The sequence below is a fragment of the Mustela erminea genome, chromosome 1 (genome assembly GCF_009829155.1).
Source record: "Mustela erminea isolate mMusErm1 chromosome 1, mMusErm1.Pri, whole genome shotgun sequence".
Taxonomy (NCBI): domain Eukaryota; kingdom Metazoa; phylum Chordata; class Mammalia; order Carnivora; family Mustelidae; genus Mustela; species Mustela erminea.
The window spans coordinates 59,221,207-59,236,609 of NC_045614.1; the positions used below are offsets into that span (position 1 = coordinate 59,221,207).

Genomic DNA, 15,403 nt, shown 5'->3' on the forward strand with positions numbered 1-15,403 from the left:
GATCAACCCACTGAGCCACCCAGGCGCCCCTGGTGCCTACTTTTTGACAATATCTAGGTAGAGCTGCTGTTGACCCAACCGCATGATCCAGCAATTCATCCCTAATTCTCAAAACGGAACAAGAAGACAAGGACAAAAATTTTCACTGCAGCTTTGTTTAGTATGAGAAAAATGAGGAGCATCCTGGCAATGTTTATCTGCCAACCAGATAATGAGCAGGGACTGTGGTCTATTCATCCATTGGGACACCACACAACACTTAAAATTAAGGGAACACAGTTAAATCTAAAACACATGTTTAGCAAAAGAAAAAGAGATGCAGAATTGTACGTATAGTCTATTATCATTTATGAAATTTTAAAACGTGTAAGACAATCCTATAGATTATTTAAAGGTATAAGAACATATGCAGTAAAAGAAAAGGAGAAACACCAAATTCAGAATAGTAGTTTCTGCTAAGAAGGAGAATGAGGTACTAGGATGTGGAAGAGACACTCTGGAAAATTTATCTATATTGGTGAGGTTTTTACTCCTTGAATTCACACACACATGGACACAGACTCACAAACTGAAGCAGAATGCTGATAAATCATATTGTTTACCAGTGTTTGTTGTTTTATTCTCGATGATTTTCTATGTGCAAGCAATACCTATAATTTAAAACATTTTAAGTCAATTGTGAATGCATATGAGACCAGATAGGTGAAGCATTCACACACTGGGGTGACATATCTGAGAGTGGGCATGTCCCTTGGCCCGGAGCCATGCTCATCCTACTGCCTCCACAAGTGATCTGTAGTCATCCCTAGGACAAAAGAGGGCAAGAGGTTGTATGGCCAAATTAGCTCATCAGACACCAGATTTTCCTTACTGCAGGACTTCTCAGAGCCTTTAACAAGCTAATTAAGATGATGAATCTCCAAGAATGGGGAGGATTTTCCAAGCCTTTTAACATCAAACCCGTTTCTTACAGAACACCGTGTAGAAAACACTGGTCAAGGATGAGCACATTCTCACGTTTTCCAAACACCCAACCCTAGGGGCTTCTGTGTGTCGGGATCCACAGCTCTGCAGCCACCAGTCATAAAGCTGTCAGGTTTCCATCCTATCCCTTCACCATCCTGATCAGCATATGAGTATTCCCAGCAAATCCAGAATCCCTCCAGAGGTGAATGGGTAAGCAAACTGTGGTACAATGGAACACCACTCAGCAAGCAGAGGCGTGAGCTGTCAGTGTAAGGGGCAACATGGGTCAATGTCAAAACAGCCATGCTAAGGGGAAGCACCAGACAAAACAGAGCTCGTGCTGTCTTGTTAGAGTTCTATAAAACGTTAGGCAATTCAAGCAAATCTATAGTGGCCCAAAGCCGATCAGTGGTTGCCTGTGCGTGGGGGCAGGGTCAAAGGGAAGGATGACGAAATAATAAAGGGGCACATGGAAACTTTGAGGGTGACGGATATGCTTATTATCCTGATAGGGGTGATAGTTTCACAGATACATATTATGTCAAAACTAATCAAATTGTACACTTTAATTATGCACAGTTCTTGTATGGCAATTATACTTCAATAAAGCTATTTTTAAATGGATTAATTTAGGGCCTGGCAAGGAGAAGGGGGTCCCTTTGATTTGGGGCCATGGGAGACCAATTTGTCTAAACTTCTGCGTTTCCTAGGACGGGGTCTTACTCATCTTAGTTACTCAGTGAATAGGTGTTGGATGAATGGATGGATAAGCAGGGGAATAAAGGAATGTATAAACTAATGGATTAGCCAAGATCTGAACACGAAACAGCAGACTGACTCAGCTGAGGGCCTGCTTTGGGGTCTAGATGGGACAGGGGTGAGGGTGTGATGCGAGAATTCTGAGGCTGGGAGCTGCCCTTGAGAACAGCGGCTCAGGGTGGAGTGAGGTCTGGCCGGCAGGGACCCCCAAGCAAAGCCAAGAGTCAGGCTACCAACAAGAAGGATGCAAAGCTGTCACTGGGTGTGGCCCAAACGGTGGGACACGGTAATGCCATTCTGTGGGTCCCTCTTAGAGACTGATTGGTGCCCCCTAAATTTATATGTGAAGCCCCAGCCTCCAATTTGATGGTATTTGGAGATGGGGTCTTTTGGAGGTAATTAGGATTGATGAGGCATGAGAGTCGGGACCCCATGCAGGGGTTAGTGTCCTCATAAGAAGTGACACCACAGAGTTTGCTCATTCTCTCCTCCACGTGAGGACAGAATTCGAAGGTGGACTTCTGTAAGCCAGGAAGAGAGTCCTCACCAGAAATCAAATTTGCCAGCACCGTGATCTCGGACTCCCAGCCTCCAGAATGTCGAGGAAATCCATGTCTGTAGTCGAAGCCCGCACGCTGAGGAATTTGTTAGGACAGCACAAGCAGACAGATACAGCACCTGATGGTTTTGCCTCCCCAGCATCCGGCTGGTAACAGCGCCCTGAGCTCTTTGGGGAAATCATCCCCCTGGTTTCATTTCATGTAGTATGAAGGAAGGGGAGAGCCTTCCCCAGCCCCGTCCCACTCTGTCTCCGAGGACAGGTACGTGGTCTAGGGCTGAACTTTCAGACTCACGCACCTGGTTCAGTGATGAACACAGAACCCAGTGTAGACCAATGAGAGGCTGGGACTAGGTGGTGGGGCGGTGGGTGGCAACGCTTTTCTCTGGGTTTGGTAAGTCAGTAGAATGGAAGCCGTGGCCATCAGGACTCAAAGTGATGTGAGCCTATTTGAGAACAAAGCTACACAGAGGGAAGGACAAAGGAAGAATATGGAGAGACTCATTTCTACAGGGGCCAGCCTGGACCAAACACACCTGACCAGATTTCTCAATATTTTCCAGCTATATGTGCCAATCACATCTGCCCTTTGCTTAAGCCAAGTCAGATTTCTTTCCTTGTAGCCAGAGGAGTCCTGTCTGACACAGGACCCCTAGCCAGAACAGTCAGTGTGGATAGTCAAGTCACCTTGGAAAACAAGGCCATTCACTCCAGCATCTCACCTGTACTTGCTTCCTATGTGCAGGGTACAACCCCTCTCTGACTTTGGACTTCATCAAGGTGAAGAATCACTATTTCCATTTCAAATTTGAAAAGGTTAAGTAAAAACAGAGAAACAACAGGTGTTCAGACTTCTATAACCTTGCTCCCATTCAAGGCAGCAGGTACCCTCCAGGAAGTGTCTTCCATGACCTGATCTGCTGATTCATTTCCTAAGGGCTAGGCCTCCTGCACTCCTCTAAGAACCTCCTTTCTCCTTGACTCTGTAAATTTGCCTTTGCCCTTCCTGACAACACTCAGGCATGTGTGACCTACCTAAGTTCCTATCCTAGACCCCTCCCAGACTTCTGAATGCTGACTGATGCCCAGATCCCAGACCCCACCAGTCTCAGCGGTGGGGCCTACCCCACACAGGAAGGCAGAACATACATAGCTCACTCGGGTGATGGGAAGATGGTGGCCTCGCTCCAGGGTCAGCCCCAAGCCCACAGAATCAGGCGGTCCTGAAGAGCAACTCATGGGCATCTTCCTGGACCCCCAACCAGGTTTGGACAGATGAGACTAAACCAGCTGTGTGGCTGCTGGTGGCAGATTTAGTCTTTCTTAATGGACTGACATCCTTGGGGAATTAAGTGCAGGATGCGCTTAATAAAGTCATTATTCTGCCATCCAGCTGTGCAGGATAGGAAGATGACAGGGAGAAGCAGGGGCTTACACTGAGAGGTCTCCAGAGCGGGGACAGAAAACTGAGTTGGCTAATTGCCAGAGCCACAGACTCTTCAAACCTCCAAATGGGAAGGGGTCCAGGCCTATAGAAGGGGGCCTGCAGAGCACAGGACTCATTAAATGGAGCAGGGACCGACAACGAGGAGCTGAAAAGCAGGTCTTTCCCAACTTCACCTGCTCAATACATCTAGATTCCGTTCTGATATCCAAGCAGGTTTTTGTGGCTTGAAAAGAAATGGGGAGAAGGAATACTCACTATGGTAAAGAAAGCGTAACTATAGCACCCACTTTCTGTCCTTCTAATTGCTGCTGTCTAAACACTGTTAGTGGGGAACCAATCTGATTACAATTGTATGTAAAGTAAGAGTCAAAAATCACTCAGAGAGGTGACAGCAGTGAAAAATGGCTAAGTAAGGACATCCAACGTTTCCCTCCTGCATAAAAACAATGAGAAATCTGGCAAAAATGGTGAGAATCAACACTTTGGAACTCGAAATTAACCAAAGACATGCAGCAATCTGAAGAGGTTTAATCAAGAAAAAAAGGCTGACTCTCAGTAAAAACGATGAGCTTTGTGCTATTTTAGCTTATCCTAGCCCATTTTTCCCTCCCCATAGTTCTAAGATACCTTAAAAGCCAAGAACCCACAATCCTGGTCAAAACCAGCAGCCTGGCAGCCCAATGAGGCAGCACGGTAAGATGGGGGTTCCTTTAAAGCCCTAGTCCCAGGGGCACCTGGGTGGCTCAGTGGGTTAAAGCCTTTGCCTTCGGATCAGGTCATGATCCCAAAGTCCTGGGATCGAGCCCCGCATCAGGCTCTCTGCTTGGCAGTGAGCCTGCTTCCCCCTCCCTCTCTCTGCCTGCCTCTCTGCCTACTTGTGATCTCTGTCTGTCAAATAAATAAATAAATTCTCTGGGGGGAAAAAAAAAAAAGCTCCAGTCCCAGAGAACTGTCATTGTTTGGTCTATCTGGCTATTCCCTGGAAGACCCCACTTGCAAAACAGTCTTTATTTGAACTGACTTGGAACTCACCCAGTGTGAATAGACTGTCTCCTGGAGTTATTTGTCAAAAACCATCAATGGCAATTGTCATGCATTGTGGATACCTGGATAACAGTTGCGGAAAATTATATGTTAACCAAAGAACTTAAAAGGAAAAGCTGAGGGGTGCCTGGGTGGCTCATTTGATTGTCAGACTCTTGATTTCAGCTTAGGTCAGGGCTCAGGGTCATGAGATCAAGCTCCAAGTTGGGCTCCACACTCAGAGGGTAGTCTGCTGGAGAATCTCTCTCTCTCCCTCTCCTTCTGCCCCTCCTGACTGACACTCTTTTTCTAAAATAAATATATAAATCTTTCAAAGAAATAAAATCTGAGGAATGAAATGTCCATAATGACACTGAACCTACAGGGCACTAGGATTCTAGGAGGCCATGAAGGTGTGCAGGACCGTGTGGATATTCAGTGCTAAAAACTTGTTCAGAAAAGACCCTTAAGGAGCCTTTAAACTCTTACTTCTGGCTAAGTTTGAGAATCTGCACAAGCAGGAAGAGAAGGCTAAGATGGAGTTGTAAACTGCCTGAGTAAGTGTTGAAATAATGACATGCCCCAACACACACACACACACACACACACACACACACACAGAGACCCTCAGCAAAAAGTACAGATCATGATGGTTCCAGGTATTTAGAAAATCTCTATCCAAACATTAGCCGACCATTAAGCCAGCCCAACAGACAAATCAGTGAGCACACATGACAAAGAATACAAACATTACAGAATTAGTTCAGAAAAGTCACAAACAACAGTTTTTAAAAGCCACCAGAAAGAAAGAAAAGAAAAGAGAAAAGAAAAGGAAACTGTAGTAGAGGGAGAATATGATTTCCAAAGTTTCCATATACATATATGTATATGTATATCATAAATATGTATATAAAACAAAGCACAAAATGGAAGAATTAAATCCCACATTATCAGAAATTATCTTAAATATAAATGGAAAACACTCCAATTAAGGGGCAGAGGTTGACAGAATGAACTTTTTAAAAAAACATGATTCAACTACATGCTATTTATAAGAGATATACTTTAGATTCAAAGACACAAATAGGTTGAAAGAATGATGGGCACCTGGGTTTCTCAGTCGGTTAAGTGTCTAACTTTGGCTCAAGTCATGATCTCAGGGTCCTGGGATCAAGCCCCGCATCAGGCTCCTTTGCTCAGTGGGGACACTACTTCTCCCTCTTCCTCTGCCTGGTGCTCCCACTGCTTGTGCTCTCCCTTTCTCTGTGTCACATAAACAAATAAAATCTTTAAAAAAAAAAAAAAAAGACAATCCCTACCTCACACAATATACACAAAAATTAATTCAAAATAGGTAAGACCTAAATGTAAGCACTAAAACTATAAAACTACTAGAAGAGAAGATAGGATAAATCTTTGTGAGCTTGGATTAGCCAATGCTTTCTTAGATATTATACATAAGACACAAACAGTCAAAGCAAAAAAGGTGAATTGGACTTCATCAAAATTTAAGTTTTTGTTTCAGAGGAAAAATGTGAACAGACAACCCATAAAACTGGAAAAATATTTAGAAATTATATATCTGATAGGTTCTAGTATCCAAAATACATGAAGAACTATTATAATTTAATAATAAAGAGACAAATAGCTTAATAAATAATGGTCAAAGATTTGAGTAGACATTTCTTCAAAGAAGATAAACCTCAGCAGGTTTCTCCCTAGGTCTCATGGCACTCAAGTGTGTGGGCCATAAGCTACCCAGGTGCGAAGAAGACTGGGAAATAAACTGCTCTTCTTTTCAGCCCTTACTGTAGACCACTGAAAAGGTGATTGGGAATGGGTGTTGATTGGACCCATGTCTAAGGGAAAACCTACCCAGTTTCCCACCTGTGTGTCTTCCTTACTACTCATATAGAACACTTCACTTCTACTCACCAAATGTGTGGGGGATTTTGCCCACACCAAGCAGTTCTCTGTGATACCAGCTGCGTGTCTGACAATTTAACTCAATTCTGACATTATTTGCCTGGAGATAGCATCACACCTGTCAGGTAAAGGGTTCAGTCCTATAAGACAGCAACCCCCCCTCCAGATGCCAGTCACAAGCTGAGACTCTCACCTGTTTTTCCAACCAAACAACAGAGATTGGAGGTTCCAAAGACCCCCTACTTGTTTGAGTAATATGCTAGAGTGGTTCACAAAACTTAGGGAAATGTTTACTTACATTTTTCAGTTTATTAAAAGATATGATGAAGGATACGGATGAACAGGCAGATAAAGAGATGCATAGGGTGAGGTGCATAGCGTGAGAAGATCCTGAGCACAGGACTTTCTACCCCCATGGGCTTGGGGTATGTCACCTTCCTGGGTGTGTTCTCCAAGCTGGAAGCTCTCTGAACCCCATACTATTAGGGTTTTTATGGGGTTTTTCTCACAGAGGTGGTATCAAATATTAACTTTATTTCCAGCCCCTTTCTCCTTTCTGGAGGGTTGAAAATGGGGCTGAAAATGCCAAGCTTCTAATTATGGCTTGGACTTTCTGATGACCAGCCCCAATCCAGAAGCCATCCAGGAACCCACCCAGAATCACTTCAGTAGAACAAAAGATGCTCCTAGTGCTCTTATCACTTAGGAATTCACAAGAGTTTTAGGATCCCCGTGTCAGGGATGGGGTCAAAGACCAAATACTAAAATAAGAGATACTCCTAATGTTCTTATCACATAGGAAATTACATGGGTTTTATGAGCCCTGAATCCAGGATCCAGGGGCAGAGACCAATATCTGTTGTTTTTTTTTCTATGATCCCACAGCCAACTTAGAGTGTCTGTCTGCAAGCATAACTAAAAATCTAGAAGACTAGCCACCAAAATGTCCACAGGCTTTATTTCTAGGCATTAAAATGTATCTTTTTGTGCTCTCTGTCTTTCCTAGAAGAAACTCGGATAACAGATGATTTCTGCTGACTTCTTAAATATAGATAAGACTGACTTGAACATCTATTCTGTGTTCCATGGAAACCCATAGCTCCACCAACATTACTGCCAAGATGTCTGTAATTTCTGAGGGGCTTATGTTCCTGTGTTCACCTCTGAGACCAACTTCTCGTTCCCACTGAATTAGTTCTATTTATGAACTGTGTCTACCCATGCTTATTGTCACTATGTTGTATTTCATGGAGCAGAGGGAGGACCTAGCGCTTTCTTCAGTTTGCACACTCACATGTACACACAAACATACAAATACACATGCTGCTCACTATTGTGTGCTTTACTGAATTCCAGGGAGAATTCAACTTCAAATTAAGTGCCTGTTCTGAAACAGAGACAAGGAGGGTGGAGGATGGTCACTCTCTATTCTGATCAGCTCTGCCGGTATACATCCTGGTAGCCATCTCAGGCTTTGACCACACCTACACTGCCTCATGACCCAAAAGGTGGTCACTTTCTGACCATTCAAAACTGCAAGAGTTGTGACAACTTTCTGACTTGGCTCCTAGGACAAAGGCCTCAAGAGCTGACCGCATAGGTTGGTCATTAAAGGGAAGATCTAAACTCACCCCTGTTAGCCAAATGTACAGCAGCTCTCTGCTGACTACTTTCTCCTTCACAGGAAACCAAAGAGAGACCCCTTGGGAGTGAAACAAATGTCACCAACCTCGCTGTCAATGCACTTTGAAAATAGTCATCAATGCCATTTGCCCAAGGGCTAAAGCCACCAGAAGTCATCCACAAAATACAAAGTCAAAACACCCCCATAAAATGCAATGTTTCCCTTCTGCCATGATTTCTTCATCATTCTCAGGACACTAGTGCTCGTGAGTTCTGCCCTTCTGGCCTGAGAGGCCCATGATCTTCCCTTTCTGAAATGTGGACCCTGCTTTTGTTCTCCTAAGGATGGCAAATCAAGTAGAATTTTGGTCATATCCAAGCTTGGCCTAGAAATTCAGGGATGGTTCAATATTAATAGCATCACATCAATAATTCAAAAAACATAAAAATCATCAGATCAGGAGTTTGAAAACTCATTTTGTAAAGGCCCAGATAATAGATATCTTAGGCTTTATAAGCCCCATACAACCTTTATTGCATATATATTATCTTTTAGTTTTGTTTTTCATGAGAAAATATACCTATTTTAAATTAAAAACAAATGTCATTCTCAATATTCAAAAACACTATTAGAGACATTTCCATTGTACAGAAATGAAGCGAGGATGTCTGCTATTACTAATATTATTTTAAGCTGATCTGAAAGGTCTAGTCAGCTAAATAAGACATGAAAAATAAATTTTAATTAGAAAAGAGGTACCTAAGTTATTTTCTGATAGTATCAACTGGATAACTACTGGAAACATCACAAAGTTTCAGTGGCATAGTCATACAAAGTAAACATGTAATAAAATTGCAAAGCACAACTGAAAAAACTCCCAAAACCATAAATTATCTAGGAATAACCTTTTCACAAAATGTATGTGAGTAAGGTGTGTCTGGGTGGCTCAGCTGGTTGAGCATCTGCCTTTGGCTCCACAGGGAGTCTGCTTCTCCATTTCCCGCTGCCCCTCCCCCTGACTCATGTGCGCTCTCTTTCTCTCTCAAATAAATGAATAAATCTTTAAAAAATGTACGTGAGGTATAACAATAAAATCGCAGAGCTATAATGGGCATATTAAAGAAGTCATCCAATATTCCACTAGGGGAGGGGTAAATATTCTATGGTTGTCAGTACCCCTACCAATGAATTTCTAGAATAAATTTCATTTCTATCAGAACTAAATTTTTAGCAAAGTAATCTGCAAGTATATTTTTTGCAATAAGCAAATTAGGACAGCCAAAATATTTTAGATTTTTTAAAAAGCTATAATGAGGGGATTCCTATTATGAAATAACAGTTATGAGTATGTCACCTGGAAAGAACACGAGGAACAATAAAAGAACACAGAAGAACACAATAGAAAGTCTGACAAAAAGGAACTTGTTAAAGATAAAAATTTACCATACACTAAATATGACACTTGAATTCAGCAGGGAAAGAACAAACTATTGAACAAATGGCACTGGAACAACTGGCTGATAATTTAAAGGAGAAAAATGAATGACCTATTCGCCTTCTGCTGTACAGCAACATGAATTCTGGATGGATAAAGGAGTTAGTTGCATACTTGCCCAACACCGGGGACTAATGTAATTCACCCCTCATCTTCCCACACCCATTTCTATGGATAGGATCAAAGGAATATGGGCTCAAGGAAGTAAATATCCACCCTGGAATCTACCCACATGTTAGAACAGCCACCAGATTAAAATCACACCTTCCTGTTTCCACTGTATCTTCTTAAAATGGACCGTAACTTTCCTCAGGGAAGCATGGTTCCATCCATCCTCCCCAAGGGTCACACTGCTGTATACATTAGACAACAATTTCTTAGCATGTAATGTAAACCTTAGCCCCACCCCCTACTCTGGTTCTGCCCAATCTTTCCAACTGTATTCAGTACTGCTCTCTCGTGGAGACCCCATAAGTACTCTGTGCTTGATCCAAATTAAGCTTCTCTCTGTTATTCAAATGTGCCCATTTTTCCTGCCTCTGAGCTTTGGCTCATGCTATGAGTTCTGTTCTACTTGGAACATTCTCCTACCTTCCACTGGATTTCAAAATATTGCTTATTTGCCTGTTCCATGCTATCTTTTCCATGAAATCTTTTCTGGATCCTCACACCTGAGGAAACTACTCCAGATTCACCCCCATGGTATTTGTTTTGGACAGGATTCTATAGGATGTACGTGACAGACTCTCAGCTCAAAGTGGCTTCAGCAAAACAAGGAATTTATTGACTCCACAAACTGAAAACTTCAGGCCTATTTTGATCTTAGTGTTTGAACAACATGATCAGGAGTATCACAATCTCTTTCTGAGTTGGTCATGTTTTCGGTAAACCCTCTACCAAGTGGTGGCAAATGTGACTTGTCCCAATCCTAATTCTTACCAACAAAAAGAGAACTTTCTTTCTTGACAATAGATGTTCCCAAATTGCATCTCATCAGCCTAGCTGAAGTCACATGTCCACCCTTGAACCCATCACCATGGGAATGGAGGAGAATAGAACATTCTGATTGTCTAAGCCCATGTAATGTGCTCCCATCTGGACACTTGGAGGGAGAGACAACTCTACCTCTACCACAAAAACTGAGTGTAGAGAGCTTGTGATTCTCTACAGAAAAATCAAGATGCTGTGCCCAAGTAGAAAGGAAAATCCATCCAAAACAGGAAAAAACAAGAGAACACAATCCAACATGTGGGTCATTCCTCTCATATGAAACAATGTATTTTGTTTAATCATCAAGATCTTAATTGTATCCTGTCTTTACTGCCTGCCAGACTGGGAACTTGTTTAGGGCAGAGAATGCTTGACTCTTCTGTGTCACTCATTGCCTAACAGTTTCTTCTCAGAGGAAATAATCAATGGATGGGGATCAGACTAAACCAGACCAGACCAGATCAGATTAGACCAGACCAGACCATATCAGAATAGAGCAGACCAGAGTCAATAGAACAGAACAGACCAGACCAAACTAGAACAGGCCAGACCAGACCAGAGATGATAGACCAGATCAGACCAGACCACGCTAGACCAAACCAGACCAGACCAGACTAGATCAGACCAGATCAGACTAGAATTCCTCCACTCACCAACCCTTAGTGCCTGTGCTAGGATGCAGGATCCCAGGACCAGATTGGATCCTGAAAACAGATACTCAAGAGGTCGGAGGTAGTCCAACAGTCACAGGGGGATCCAACTCATAGTATTTTTTTATTTGGCCCACAGAAGGCTGTTGTCCTCCTCCTCATCACTGAACTACTGTTAATATTGAAAAATTAGATATTACCCAGAAGTCTAGATTTCCAACTTCTCAATAGAAAGGAAGCCCGGCCAGAACTGAGCCCACATTGCCCTGTGACAAGCATGGACCTTGGCTGCCCCTTGGATGGGCCCCAGTCTCCATTTCACTGCTCCTGGCTGTTTTGGAGTGTCAGACTTTGCTCTGTATTCCCTGCCCTCAATGGGCCTGTGAGATGGTGCTTCTTATTGAAATCAGAAGATGAATGAGGGTCGTGGTCATTCCACTTTTGCCTTTCCCACTGTGATGTATAGACCAATGCACATGGAACATAGGAGTAAAGAGCAAAAGTGTGGGTGGCAGCAAGTGTGAGCCCAGAATCCAGGCCAAGACCCCAAGAAAAGGCTCAGGGACCAGGCAAACCCGAGGCCCTAAACTTCTCTTGCCCCTGCCCAGAAGGGCCTCAGGAATGAATGCCTGTGAAGGCATTGAGCGGGGTGACCCCCTCAAAGATGCAAGCCCAAGGTCATGCCCACATGTATGCCCACATGTCCCATCCCTTCACTGCTCAGAAATGCTGATACTCTGCTTCTCACAGAGCAAGACCAGGAGCTGGGGAGTGTGTTGGACTAAATGGGGCTCTCAACCGGCCAGCCCACTCCTTGCAGAAATGACTGTGGTTGGCAGCTGTCAGTTCTTCACATGCCCCTCACCAGTCCTCCCATGGAGCCAACCTCATTTTCTTTCACAAATGGCACCTGCTTGCTCACCAAGACCGTGGGCCGCAGAGGCACAGGACCCCTCCCCTTCCTGACAGTGGTCGTTGCTACAAAAGCAGTGGAGATGTTTCTGTCGTGAAACGGTGTCAAGGACCCTAGCAACCAAAGCCCCATCCCAGGACCCGCTGACAACCGTCCCTGTTCCTTACATTCAAGAACAGTCACCTTGCCCCATGGCCTTTGGTGTCACAACCTCCAGTCATGCTCACCAGAAGCGCCTCTCATTCTTTCTATCTCTTCTTTCCAACTTTGTTGGTGACAGCATCCCAGAGGGCAGGCGCCACCGTGTGTGCCCAGCAGGTGTCAGGTGGGTGCATGGCTGGGGGGTGGGTGGGGCATCGGCAGACATTACTGGCCCCCTGGCCTCCACTGGACAAAGGGGGCCCTTGGTTCTCCTTCTTGCTTTCGCTCTCTGCCATTCTTCTAAGGCTGTGTGATAATAAGCACTAATTATTCTGAGGCTATGGGATTCTGGGTTCTAAGAGGCTGAGATCCAGTGCTGCCTTTGATCAGCGGCTTTCTCTCTGGGTTTCCTCAGGCAGCGCCCCTCCCCCTCCCAACAGGTACATACATTTGCATACAATTGGGCTGCTTTACAACCTGGGCTCAAGCTGCTACAACCAGCATCTGCTGAAGGGAGCTATTCCTTTTTCTTAAAGGAGCAAGGCAGATTTCTTTCTAATGAATTATCAGGACGCCTTTGGGTGTTTGTGTTTGCAGAAGGACAGAACAGTCACTCCTCCCGCCCCCCACTACCCCCGCCCCCTCCCAGGGCTATGGAGCAGCTGGGAAAGTGACCAAGAATCTGGGCCACTCCTGATCTTTTGTTTCTAAACTGCCCTGTCAAGAGAATGAGGTACCCTGCCAACCCTGGGGTCCCTCCTGGGGTTCCTCCTGGGGTGGGATCTGGGGCTGGGCAGGTAAGCTCAGACCAGCTCCGGCCTCAGGACTGGAGCCGGCTTTGCAGACCAAGGGGACCCCTTCCCACCCCATTGCAATGCTCAGCCCTGGGCCACCGCCTGGACTGAAGGACCAGAAGAACAAATTTCCAACTGGCCGCTAGAGCCCCAGAAGTAGGGATGCCTCCTAGGACACGGGGCCAGGCCTGTCCCTTATCTGTGCAGACCAGAGATTGGGGGGAGGCTGGCCTGCTTGTGTGACAGGGATATTGCTGTCCCAGGTCTTGAATCCTACCTGCTCACCCCACACCATTCCCCTTACCAGGGCTCCCCAAACTCTGTCCCCGCAGCTACTAGTATTAGGATGCATGCCAGGACCGACTGCCTCTGTCCATTCCCTTTGCGCTTATTCTTGTTCTTGTGTACTGACCACAACTCCATCCAACCAAAGAGCCAGGCTCATGAGCCCTTACCTAGCCCTGTGCATGTACTTCCTGGTAAAATTCCATTGTAGAAAAACCCTGCCACGTTAGCCTCATCGGAACCCTCCCTCACTCCCCCAGCCCCCAGATCTGATCTGGTTCCTCTTCCAGAACCCTCTGCTAGGCTCTGTCTGCCCCTCACCCCCAGAGGGGCCAGACTTCAGCAAGAATCCCCATTTCTCCTGATGCTTCCTTTTCCTCATTTCCCATCCGAGGACCAGCCCCGCCCCCTGGCTGCAAATCCCCACTGGCCTGCACTCTCACACCTATCTCCTTGCTCCTGAGTGAAGTCTGCTTTCCCATCTTTTACAAGTGGTATCACACATTTCTGCTTTAACATGACCTCAATACCCCAAGGAACAATAGCCCTGAAATCCTACTGGGCATGTGGGCCTGGATTGCTAAAATCTAAGAGCAGGAAGGCACTCCTGTTGAAAGATATTTCGTACCCCAAATTGCCCTGGGTGTCAAGATCAGTGGGGCTGGAGGCCAGGAGAAGGGCCACCCCTCTGCGGAGAGCCTTGCCAGCATTCCCTGCCCGGCTCTGGCCTCACCCACGCACCAGCTGCAGCCCCATTCCCGTCCATCCTGACTCCTCTCAGTCTCATAACTGCTAACTCGGCCTCCTGTTTACTGCCTTCTCCCTTCCCAGCCCAACCCACCCAGCGTGTCCTAGAAGCAAGGCTGAGGGGGTACCAAGGGACATGACTTTTAAGGGAGGGCTCTTATAAGAAAGAAAGGGAGACACATAGGATAGGCAGGGTCACATGGCCAGACAGGATCACATGGGACAGGTAGGGTCACACGGGACAGACAGGGAAGAAACGGACTCTCTCAGCTGGATCCCAGTCCCCACAGAGATCCAGGGCAGGACCACAGCACAAAGCTCTTCCTACACTTAGGGCTGGCCTTCTGCACCCCCATAGTGGTCCAAGTCATTGGCCAGGGGGCTGTTGAGTTGGAGGGAGTGTGACATAAACCCCAACCAGCAGCTGCCACTAGCTCCAGGGCCCTTCTCCTGAGGTGGGGGAGGGCTGCTCTGAATGATTGGCAACACCTGGTCCCCAGCACCGGCGGACCCCATAGAGCCCCTGCCCTGACTCCCCCACTTACACAGAATCCAAATGTGACCTTGGCCTCGGGTATCCTCCAAACACATCCCAAACTCCAGGCCTGATGTGTGGTCCATTGATCGCTGACCTCTGTCTCTGACCGAGGAAGGGCAGGCTGGGGACAAGGCTCAGACAGACAAGAGGACTCGGGACAGGCAAAGGCATGGAGCAGGCAGCTGTCACTGGGATCGCTGAGCACGTGGTGGAGTATTTGACGCCGCTGGTACCTGAGTCTGTATGTCAGCAGAAAGCAGGTGGCGCAAACCACGGAGGAGACGGAGATCTAGCAGAGATGTTGGTGTTGAGAATTGCTAAGGGTGGAGAGGAAAAGCCGCAGTCGGCCTGAGAATGGTCCCAGCCTTGTCCGACCTGCCCCTGGAGGAGCCCATCACAAGCAGTGTCAGACTCGGGGCTCGGTCACACACACGGAGCAACCCCCCCAGGGGGACGTCACAGTTGGCCAGCGTCTGTGGGCCGGAGACCAGCGATGCTCAGCACTGTAGGCGGCAAGGCTGCGGGCAAGATGAGACTGGTGACAAC

General features: G+C 45.9%; 1 long non-coding RNA gene across 3 annotated transcripts in view; it reads right to left on the bottom strand.

Moving 5' to 3' along the window:
• Positions 1–15,403, bottom strand: part of LOC116588149 — a 57,501-nt gene that overhangs the window by 36,283 nt on the left and 5,815 nt on the right. For all 3 annotated transcript variants that reach the window (XR_004284831.1, XR_004284824.1, XR_004284839.1), the window contains one exon: positions 14,865–15,392. This is a non-coding gene — a long non-coding RNA (uncharacterized LOC116588149). The remainder of the gene's footprint in view (positions 1–14,864; positions 15,393–15,403) is intronic.